The sequence below is a fragment of the Halichoerus grypus genome, chromosome 14 (genome assembly GCF_964656455.1).
Source record: "Halichoerus grypus chromosome 14, mHalGry1.hap1.1, whole genome shotgun sequence".
Classification (NCBI taxonomy): domain Eukaryota; kingdom Metazoa; phylum Chordata; class Mammalia; order Carnivora; family Phocidae; genus Halichoerus; species Halichoerus grypus.
The window spans coordinates 22,466,782-22,478,810 of record NC_135725.1 but is presented as its reverse complement, the minus strand read 5'-3'; the positions used below and the strand labels follow the sequence as shown (position 1 = coordinate 22,478,810).

Below are 12,029 nucleotides of genomic sequence, written 5' to 3'. Positions count from 1 at the left end.
TGCCCCCTCTGCCTAGAACACCTGTCCCTTGAGTGTTGGCTGAGTGGACACTTCTTCCTCTCCAGTGTTCAACTCAAATGCCGGGTCTCCTCCTCAGGAGGCCTTCCCAGCAAACCACAGACACCAAACAGTTGGTCTGTGATAACCTGGAGGCTGCAACACACCTCTATCCTGTGGCCGTCTCCTACACTTATCCGATGGCCCATCCCCTCACAGAGAGTGAATCTTCTGGAAAAGGGAGCCCCTCCTCCCTCATTTCCCCAGGCCGCCACAATGCCCATCACAGAGATGACATTCACTTCGTGTGTGATGAGGGGACAAAGCAGGGACTGGAAGGAAGGAAACAGTAACAGTAGTAGCAAGAACTAAACCTCACTTTTTGCTGTGTGCTAGACACCGGGCTAAGTGCTGCACTGGTACGAACCAACTCTAGCCTCCCAGTGACTGTAGGACGTAACTAATACTGTGGTCCTCATTGTCCTGCCGAGGACCGAGGCATTCCAAGATAAGTAACTTGCCCAAGGTCATGCAGAGCCAGGGATCTAAAACCACGCATCGGCTTCAGAATCTACCTTTTTAAGAAAATGTCCTCCGAGGACAAAGAAAAGGAGGAAAGGGAAGGTGGGAAGGGAGCAAAAGAAGATACTTCACGCGGCAAGATCCTTAAATTCCTGGAAACTCAGTTTGCTCATCTGCTTCTCTCAGGAGAGGCTCAAGTGAGAGAATCTAGAACTACCAAACACACAGCCTCTATTTTCAGGAGGCCTGCCCCTTGAAGACAGGATTTCAGGGGGAGACATCCTGCAGAGTGGATAATCCCAAGAAGAGACATTTCAAAGAAAGAAAAGAATTCCAAGATGAGAGCTGGAAAGTAATGCTTGTCTCTTCCCAGCCAGCAGCACCCTGGGGGCACCTCCCCTCTCCCCCTTTTCCTGCCCCCCTTGGGGATTTGTGCCTTCCCACTGCCCCACCAGGAGGGTCGTCCTAGCGGGGTGTTGCCCCTGGTTCCAAAACCACATATACTACCCTTGAGAGTCCTACAAATCGAGGTTATATTAAAATTTCAGTTTATTAATCTGGTTTACTGGACTTAACACGTAGAGCTGGGCGGAAGGGTCTCCTGCTCCTTTCCAAACTGGACTTCTCTGGGTTCTGTTTGTTTTAAATACGGTCTTCAATGCCAGGCCTTAGTATCTCTTTTTTCTTTGATTCATAAATGCCTTGAGCATCACACAATGACTTAATGAGGCCTGAGAAAGAGACACGTCTAGTTGTTCTACACCTGCAGACTGCCTCTTCTTTGAAGGTTTTTCAGATGACCTACTTACCTAGGCTGGGAGCGGAACGGTTAAAGCGCTCGGAGGAAATCAACTGTAAATAGAAAGGCTATGTTTAACATAATCCCCTCCAGAAGACTCTCTCTCCTGCGGTCACTGTAATCAACCCCGTAGTATCAGGTGAAGGTTCTTCATTATCTCCCTGTGGCATTATGTCTCACCACATAGCTGATAATAAACTGATGGATTATCAAACAAGATTACAGCTTTAGCAAATAAAATCATGTTTTCTGTGAAGAGAGAAAAACGCTCGCTATCCCTATCTGCCTGGCTAAATATTTACATATCACAGGCTTTCTAGAGTCCCTGTTCTTGCAAATCTGATTTTTAAAAAACAACACAGAGGTTAAGTTAACAAAAAAGGGAACACACTGTGCTTTTGACACTAAGCTAAATGCACCTCTGGGAGAAAACAGGGACTGCCTAAAAGGTAGAACCAAGTAAATCCAAGGCCTCAGGTGTTGGTGAGATCAATGGGTATGTGTCACAAAAGACAAAGCTGAATGTGTTCCGAGGGATTCAAATGCCTACTTTAAAGGGAACATAAATGAAAGAGAACAGAAATCCAAAGCATGCATGCAGCCCTGTGTGTGTGTGTGTGTGTGTGTGTGTGTGTGTGTGTGTAAGACGGGGAGCAATGGGCTTGTATAAAGTCTCACGCTGGTCTGTCCTTTACACCTTTCAAAGCCCTTTCTACTTCATTATCTATATCCCCTCCATCCCCCCTCTTCCTCAATTCCCCCAATCTCTCCATTTTACAGCTGACATAAAGTGAAGCCTAGGAGAAGTAACTTGCAAAAGATCCCGGAAGGCAGGCCTCAAACCGATTTTTGGATTCCTAGTGCAACCCCCTTTCTGCTCCAACACAGGGTAACTCTCCTATTGGAAAGGAAGGGCAGAAGGTTGGTGGGGTTTTTTGTTTTTTGTTTTTTTAATTTTAAGCTTCTTGTATTCATATTGACAAATCTGATGTTGAATTACTATTTGGTTTAAGACTCATGGACAGAAATGGATGTAACTTAAAGTAGGAAACAGACATTTAAAAAATGCCTGTCTTTTGAGAGACAGAAAGAGGGAGAGGGAAAAAAAGAGAAACAAAGAGAGAAATTGCTTTGGGAATTGTACGATACTGGACAGTCTAAATTTGTTACTGTCCCAGGGCAGAGTACAAAGCAGTGATAACAACCACTATGGCTAGTCATACAGCAAGTTATTTCAGATGACCTAACTTCCTTCCATGAATGACAGATCTTGCAAACACGAAAGGGCAAAGAGGCGTGAGTCTCTGCATGTGAAATTCACAGAAGCTCTTGGTTCCAGTGACTTTTTCATCTGCTACACACAAAACAGCACCAGGCTGACCTTCGCTGCAAAGGAATTTCTGTTCAGTGGACTAGGGTGGTCCACAAAAGCAGGAGGGCAAGATGCTCTGTGCTTCTGCCTCTACTTTGTCAGGGGGCATCTGGTCTTCAGGCAAATCAACCAGAGTAATCCCGGAGTGAGAACAGGCCGCCCCTCAGGCACCGTACCCGAGGATCCACTGTTCTGTTCACATTCTGGTCACCCAAAGAACAGTCCTGAGTGCAAAAATCATGAGCGTAACATGTAATAAAAATATAAGGCTGTAATTCCCTTTTGCAACGCTATGTCATCTACAAAATAGATCAAGTATAAACTAGTGAAACCATGACCTTCCCTTTTAATGATCAGAAGTCTGAAAAGGAGATAGTTTTTTTTTTAAATATAAGAAATATAATATCAATCAATACATTTCAAATTATCTACAACTTGATATAAATATCAGCAACAAATGTGCATCTTTCCTCTCCCACATCTTTTTCCCCATCTCCACAAGAATTGTCTCTTTACAATTTGGTATGTGTCCTTCCAGTTCTTTTTCTATTATTATATATATATATATATATATATATATATATGTACACATATATATATACATATATATGTGTGTGTGTGTATATATATATATTCTCCTACTATATATATTATACACACACACACACACATATGTATACCTCTACCAATATCTGGTTTGGCCTTTTTTAACACATTATATAGTTGAGGTTATACTTTATACACGGTTTTGTCACTTTTTTAGAAAAGAAATATTATGTCAAAGATCTTCTCAGGTTAGTAGTGCCTCATTTTTCTAACTGCCCCTTAACTTTCAAGAATATGGATGTTCCATAAGTTACTATGGATTCTCCTACTTAGATCAATTGATAATGCCATAAACATTCAGGTGTGTATATTTTGTGCACATGGTGGGAATACTGCGTTAAAAGAAATGTTGGGTTTTGGGCACCTGGGGGCTCAGTCAGTTAAGTATCTGCCTTCGGCTAAGGTCATGATCTCAGGGTCATGGGATCGAGCCCCTCACCTGGCTCTCCGCTGGGCACGGATTCTGCTTAAGATTCTCTCTCTCAAGTTTTAGGAACTCTATATATTATTGATCATAATCCATTTTGAATTACATAAGCTACAAATACGCTATATGAAAAAATCATGGTCATAGATTTTTATTGCCTTTAATCCTATAGAAGTTCTAATTTTATGTTATAAAAATCTGCTAATCTTTTTTTTTTCCTAATGGCCCTGAGTTTTGTGCCTCATCCCAGAAAGGACTTTTCCACTAAGTTTTTACACTTAGCTCCTTGATGCATCTGAAATTCATTTTTCTAAGAGACAGGGCTCTCACTTTATTTTCTTTCCAAATCAAAAACTAATGTTCCCAGCACCATTTATGAAATTGTCTGCACTTTGCTATGTAACCTGAAATGCAAACTTGTCCATATAATAAATACCCATACTTGCTCAGGACTCTCTAATGCCTATTGCAATTAGCCATCTATCTTCCCTCCAACCATTTCAACACCATTTCAATTGGTATGGCTACATGTCATGTTCTGGTATCTGGTAGAACAAGTCCTCTTTCATTGTTCTTTTTTCAAAATCTTTATAGTTGTTATTGTACATTCTGTCTTTTAAACCTTTTACTAGACATCAAAGAAATAAATAAGAATTTTAAAATATGTGTGCGATACAAAGAACAACAATAAAATGAATATGGGGTGCCTGGGTGGCTTAGTCAGTTTAAGCGTCTGCCTTTGGCTCAGGTCATGATCTCGGGGTCCTGAGAACAAGTCCCGCATCGGGCTCCCTGCTCAGTGGGGAGCCTGCTTCTTCCTCTCCCTCTCTCCCTCTGCCTCCCCCCACTTGTGCTCATGTGTGCTCATTCTCAAATAAATAAATAAAACCTTAAAAAAAAATCCACAATAAAATGAATACATATATAACCCCCCATCCTACATTTTGTCCTCCAGAAAAAGTTTAAAATCAGTATATCTAATTCCACAAAAAATCCTGCTGGAATTATAACTGGGACTGCATTAAATTTATAGGTTAACCAAAGAGAAATGAACGGACACCTTTTAAACATTAGGTATTCCCGAACTGAAACATGGTATTTTTTTAGAGGGTTTCTATGACTGTCAGTTACATCTTATATTTTTCTTCATATAGGCATGCATATTTCCTAATAGTTTTTGTTGCTTTTGTGCACAAGGCATTTTTATGAAACTTTCTGATTACTTACTGTAGAGATCCAGGTAAGCGACTGGTTTTGACAAGTCGATACTGTAATTCTTACTAATTACTCTTAAGAGTGCTAATGTTTTTCAATAGATTCTTTTGGATTTTGTAGACAGAATATATATATGTGTGTGTGTAAAAAAAAAAAAAAAAGAGTGCTAATGTTTTTCAATAGATTCTTTGGGATTTTGTAGACAGAATATATATATGTGTGTGTGTATATTTATATACACACACACATATATAAATTTATATAAATAAAATATAATGGAATATTTTGTTCTTTCCTTATTTCTTCTTATTTTTTATTCTTATCTAAAAGCTTCAGCTAGGACATCTATTATTATTTTGAGTAAGGGTAGTGATAATAAGCCTTCCTGTCTTGTTCCTGCTTTCAATGGTATACTCTATTTTACCATATAATTTTGTATTTGCTTTAGATTTTTGGTAGATACCCTCTACCAAGTTAATGAAGTTTCCTTCTGTGACTAACCTAGGAATTGTTTTATTTCAAATCACAAAGAGATGTGGACTTTACATCATGTGTATTTTAGCACTCCTGGGGTGAACCAATGGTTTTTCCTCCAACTTTTTAATGTAGTAAAATACATTAATAAGATTTCCTAGTGTTCTACTATTATTGCATTCCTGAGATTAATACTACTTGGTAATAATGAATTCAACTTGATACTATTTTACTTGGAGTTCTAGATGTATGTACATAAGGAAGCTTGTCCCGAAGTGGTCATTTTGAGTGTGCATGCAGTCACTATCAATTTCAGTATCTTTACTGTATATAGAAAGATAGCTGAGTTGGGATGATTTCCTTCTATTTATTTACAACAGGGATTAACTGGTTCTTAAGCATTTGTTGATTTAAAGCTCATAAAATAGTTAAGACTGTGTATCTTTGGGAGGGTTGATTTTTTTTTTATTATTTTGTCAATTTCATCTACTGTTCTCTTTAGGTTTTCTATCACCTTTTAACATAATATTAGTAATTTACATTTTACTAGAAAAGTGTGTCTTTTCAAATAGATTTTGAATATGTTATTTCAAGGTCGAAGACATTATGCTTTTATGATTTTTAAAGATTTCCTCTGAATCTGTAGTTAAGTCCTCGCCCTTGTTTCTACAATATATTTGTATCCTACCTCTTCTTCTCTTGATCAGACTCAACAAAGGTTTTGTCTACTTCATAGACCACTTCAAGGAAGCAGCTTTGGGTTTTATAGAGAAAGTCAATTGTTCTGTTTTTTCTATGTCATTAATTTATTATCTCCATTCGTGTACATTCTTGTTTATTTTATTGCTTCTTTTCTCAATTACTGAATTTTTCAATCCCTTCTTATTTTCTAATAACTGAACTGAGGCTATAAAATTTCCTCTAAGTGCTGCTTTAGCTACAGTCAACAAGCGATGATTGGTAGAGCTTTGTTTATTTATAAATGATTAATAGTTCCTGTCTTTATTTCCTCTTTAAACCAGGAGTTATTTAGAAGAGAGTATATCTTTTTTTTTTTTTTGAAATATGTAGATTAAGGCTAGAGGATTCTCCTTTTGTTGTTACTATTTAATTTTATTATATTTTAAAAAAGATTTTATTTATTTATTTGACGGAGAGAGAGCATACATAAGCAGGGGGAGCGGCAGGCAGAGGAAGAGGGAGAAGCGGTTCCCTGCTGAGCAGGGAGCCTGATGCAGGGCTCGATCCCAGATCCCGGGATCATGACTGAGCTGAAGGCAGATGCTTAACCGACTGAGCCACCCAGGTGTCCCTAATTTTACTATATTTTTTTCAGAAAATATGAACTATGACTTCTGCTCTTTGGAATTTATGGAGGTTTTCCCAGTAGACTTACATATGATCAAATTTTGTAAATGTTCCATGGATGCTTGAAAATTGTGTCAATTCTCTAGTTGATGATCATCAAGTTTATAAATATTTAAAATGTGTAAATTATATATGTTATAGCAAGGTTGCTAAATGTGTTTTAAAATTCTATCTCCTGAATTTATTCATTTTTGAGAAAGTTATAGTAAATTCTCCCACTATGATTATGGGTTATCCACTTCTCTGTATTTTCATCATCTTTTTTTTCTTTGCTTTGCTTTATATTTCATAACTTTGTCCTGCATACAATTTCATGATTATTGCATATTCTTGTCAAACATTTTTTATTGCTTTTCTTTGGGGATGTCACAGAGTTTAAGAGCATAAAATTTATACATATATATATATATATATGTGTATATATATATATATATAGTCTAAAAGGTTGTGTTAAAACGGGAGAATGTAAGCCATTCACATTTAGTGTCACTACTTCTATGTCTGACCTATTTCTGACGACCTATTTTCATGTTTTCCATTTATCATTCTTTCCCATCAGTCTCTTTTGTCCTCTGCCTTTTGTTGAATTAATGTAGTTGTTCCATTTTTTCCTTTTTTAAATGTTTAAAAAGACATGTATTCTATTCTTTTCCTATTTTTCTTAGGGATTGCCTTGACATTTTAATATTCACATATAAATATATATATCTTGGGGCACCCGGGTGGCTCAGTCAGTTACATGTTTGCCTTTAGCTCAGGTCATGATCTCAGGGGCCTGGTATTGAGCCCCACATCAGGCTCCCCACTCAGGGGGGAGCCTGCTTCTCCCTCTCCTGATCCCCCTGCTTGTGCACTCTCTCTCTCTCTCTTTCTCTGTCAAATAAATAAATACAATATTAAAATAAATGAATAAATAAATAAACAAACATATGTATCTTCTCAATATCTAGAAATAATCAGGTTCTCTATTATCTTCCTGATCAAGGCAAGAATTTCAAGACATCTTCAGTTCTGGCCCCACCAGAATTCTGGCTTCCTATTCTCTAAATCCCTCTATTCCCACATCTACTACTTACAGGTTGGAATTTTAGTTCCATATTATTAATAACTGTTTCTTTATTATGTGTCAATAGTTCTTTAGACTCAGCAATAACTTTAATAGTTTTGGGCCGAAATCTTTCTTGTTGCTGTATTCATTTTGTTTTTCCTTTTCTTATTGTTTTACAGCAATATATTTTGAATATTACTTTCAAAGTAATCTGTTGGTCATGTCCAAAATATCTTTATTTTGTTCTTTCACTGGAACACAAATTTGGTTGGGTATAAAATTTGAGGTGCAAAATTGTTTGCTTTCAGTAACATAATCTTTAGTAGTTTAGCTCTAAGTGCTAGTCACTGGTTTTTTTGTGTTTTTTGGGGGGGGGGGGTTGTTTTGATTTGGTTTTGCTGTTGTTGCTGTTGTTTAATGAGAAGAAAAATGTGTTAAATTTTCCTGTGTGGGGAAAAAAATTACTGAGGTTGATGTTTAAAACATATAGGAACTGTCTTTTTTTTATCTAATTTTGCATGGGGCAAAGAAGCAAAGAAACTGAAACTTAAAATGGGATTCATTCTTATAAATTCTTATGTAAAATCGCTTCTCGGCCTTTTGGCTAAGATCAAGTGTAGTATCTGTTCTTATCAGTTTAATAAATTCTTATGTAAAATGAGTTCTAAGTACCATCTGCTAAAACGAAGAGATTAATAATAGAAAGGGAACCAAAAGAGCTTCATATGCTATTCAAGTCACTTTCTAAAAGCCTTGGAACTATATTTACTCTACAAGGGGTCTGATAAGGGTAGGTAAATTGTTTTCTACAATAGTACTTTGCTCAAATAATTAGCTATTGATAATAGGTAATACTAGTAACAAAAAGGGAACCAGAGCATACCAATGTATTTGTAGTTCTTTAAATTTTGCTCTCATGTTGTTAATACAGTAATTTGCCACTAGAAATTGTCATGCTTTATCATTTTAACAGAAAACTTTTTTTTAGAGAAACATCTATTTATGAACAAAGAATTTCACCACAATCTTTGTTCTCAGTTATTCTAGTCAATGGAAAACTTAGTCATTGAAGTCACAAAACTTAATCCAAAATACACCACTAAACACATAAGTTTCATGGGCTATTATGAAGATGGAAATAAACTTTCTGATGACTACTTTTACACACGGAAATCTATAAAATGACAGAAAACATTTTTTCCTCCCTCTGCTCTTACCACCATCTCCTTCCCCTCAAGTTTTCTTGTCATTGGAAAGGGAGAAAACTAACTTCACAGAATCTTATTCAAACCAAGAAGAACAATTCACTGTTTGTATTTCAAATCTTCTGCTGAAAGCTCGTGCCTTTTCGATCACCCACACCATTCCTCACCAGCACAGCCTCCTGAATGACTAACAGTGTTCAAAATAGAATGCACAAATTATAGCTGCTAAAAGGTCACAAAGAATCAACTTTGTTTGACAAAGTTTTATTAGACAAATTAATCAAGAAATGTTAGTGTGAGTAGTTATCTTTGGCTATAAAAGGAGGGTTAGGAGGGGCAGCGAAGTTAAGAGGTCTCTACAATCATTTTCTGTATATCTGGGTACTATTTAAAACCTTTACAATGACAATATAATCATACAGAATCATGTAATATAAAAAAAATAAGGCAAATATTTCAAAAACACAAAAGAGAATGTAAACCATTAGAGATGACCTAGTCACAAATCCCTCAGTTGGGATAAAACTGGTATTAGAGAATGTAACTGACATACCTCAGGTCACAGAATAACCCAGTTTCTAACTCTTACCCTCCCTTGAAAGGAGGGAGGTGGGGAACAGCAAAGAGCTGCTCTAACAACAGGCATATTCCCTTGAGAAAACAAGAGATGCCAAGGCTTGAGAGATGAGTTAACACAGAAACCACACAGGAAAACTTTGGTTCATATACTGGAGGAAATAAAGAAATATGCCAAAAACCAGTGGATATGAGTTGAGGAAAGGTTAAGGATTCAAGTCATAGAGTCAATCCAAAGATTTGGAATCTGGGCTATGGGAACCAGTCAAGACATTAGCATCAAACTGGACCAACAGGTTGCCTCCAACACCTCTAGAGATTGAGCCTTTCCTTTGTGAGTTTATTTAGTGGCTCGGTTTGTTATAAACAATCACAGGGATGGGGTGGTAGCTGACAGTAGACTGCTGTCTAGAATGTAAGAACAACATGTTGAATTCTAGTTTAAGGATCCTTGCACTACTCTATCATATGCCGAACACCAGCAGTAAGAATTTCTCATGCTTATCTGTGAGTGATGCAAAAACAGATATAAAAAGTGGGCTAAACCCTTGGGTAAAAAGAGCTAAAATCCTTCAACAGGAATCACTAAGGGCTATATTTTCTTATATTCCTATAACTTAGCAATATTATTTTCCTGTGATTGGGACTGAGTCATAGACAATCTTTCAGTCCATTATTTGGGAGAATCAAAAATGAGAGAGGTGAAAAAATGTAAAGACTTGGGCACAAATGGATCCGGTAATTGTAATGATTTCTCTTCGTGTACCCATACTCTCCTCAGCGGTGTCTTCCAGGACGATATTAGAAAATACCACAAAATTATAAATACCGAAGTATACTGAAGTTCAAGTTAAGTTTCACATTTACTGGAAGTCTAAACAAACTTCTTGATAATTAATCTCCAAAATGTATAAATCTGCTGCAGATATGTGCACATAAATTATAATAAAGAATGCTGGTATGCAATTTGATTCAAAGTGCTTTTTAGTAAAGTACATAATGATGCATGCTGAGGAGATGCAGGTATATTTAATTGGATATAATTAAAATAATGATGTGTGTTTAAAATAATGATATATTAAAAAAATTTTAAATGTAAGTGGCTGAAGAACCTGTAATAAAAAGCCAAAGCAGTAAGTACTTTTTGATTACCTGATTATTCACAGAGCTAATACCTTTCATTTAACAAGTAATGCCATGATGTGTTAATAATGTCACACTGGAGGGATTCAGGGAACCCTGCTGACAATTTGGGCCTTTGCTTGCCCCTCTTCAGAGTATGTTTCCAGGCCTCTTCTGATGCCAACTTCCTTCATCAAAAAGAATGTTCTCCAAGATAGATAAAATGTTGGTGAAGCTGGGCAATGGGTACAGCGGGTTTAGTGTATTTTTCCTCTTTACTTCTGTGTATATTTGTGATATTTTTTATCAATGAAAAAAAACAGAAGTATCTCTCTACATCTGAATATACATTCTATAATGTTTGGTAAATTTGCAGCTTCCCTATGCAAAGGACATAATTTACTAATGTGTCTGTGCATGTCTACTGCATGAAATTCCTTTCAAATTTCTACTAAAAAGTCCCTTCTGGTGAGTGGACTAATAGCAGATAAATGTACATTTCCAACTCTTAGCCCTGGTTAGGTAAGGCCCCCTGTAAAGATTGCTTTTAATCTCGGCTATTTCCCACCATCCTGAGTTTTTCTTTGTTCCCCCTTCCTTGTGTTCACCATTCTTCCTGCTTCAAGTTGAATCAGTGAGTCACATCCGCCTCATCCATGCACCAGGATTTCTCAGATGAGCAGCCGAAGAGCTACCCCACTGCCCAGACATCTCATTATCTTCTGTCCTCTGCTGCCGTGTGGTGACCTCAAACTGAGTTCAGTTCAACTCCCTGCAGAGTTGTATGGGCAATCAGTGTCCTTGAACCCTCAGCTCTGTAATTCATGATCTTGGGAGAGGCAAATGGCTTGGTTGATTTTTTTTTTATTCCTGCTTATATGACTAAGCTCCTGCACTCAAAAGGGGAAACTAGGCTTGTGGTGCATGTATAACATTTCTTAAGGATAAAAACCATATTGTACAGGTTCTCTATATTTCCTCCCTTACTTTTAATGTTTAATAATTGATACTATGCTTTCACTAGTTTGAAATAGATATTCTAGACTTTTGAAAAATCATCTCAAAAACACGTCGACTCCATGGGGCACCTGGGTGGCTCAGTCATTAAGCGTCTGCCTTCGGCTCAGGTCATGATCCCAGGGTCCTGGGATCGAGCCCCGCATCGGGCTCCCTGCTCGGCGGGAAGCCTGCTTCTCCCTCTCCCACTCCCCCTGCTTGTGTTCCCTCTCTCGCTGTCTCTCTCTGTCAAATAAATAAATAAAATCTTTAAAAAAAAAAAACAAACGTCGACTCCTCTA

At 37.3% G+C, this 12,029-nt stretch overlaps 1 long non-coding RNA gene and 1 pseudogene across 1 annotated transcript in view; one reads left to right on the top strand and one right to left on the bottom strand.

The window, feature by feature from the left end:
- The window catches only part of LOC144380150 (uncharacterized), a 166,487-nt gene that overhangs the window by 62,807 nt on the left and 91,651 nt on the right, over positions 1–12,029 (bottom strand). The window lies entirely within an intron of this gene.
- Positions 8,413–8,505, top strand: LOC118549542 (U2 spliceosomal RNA; annotated as a pseudogene).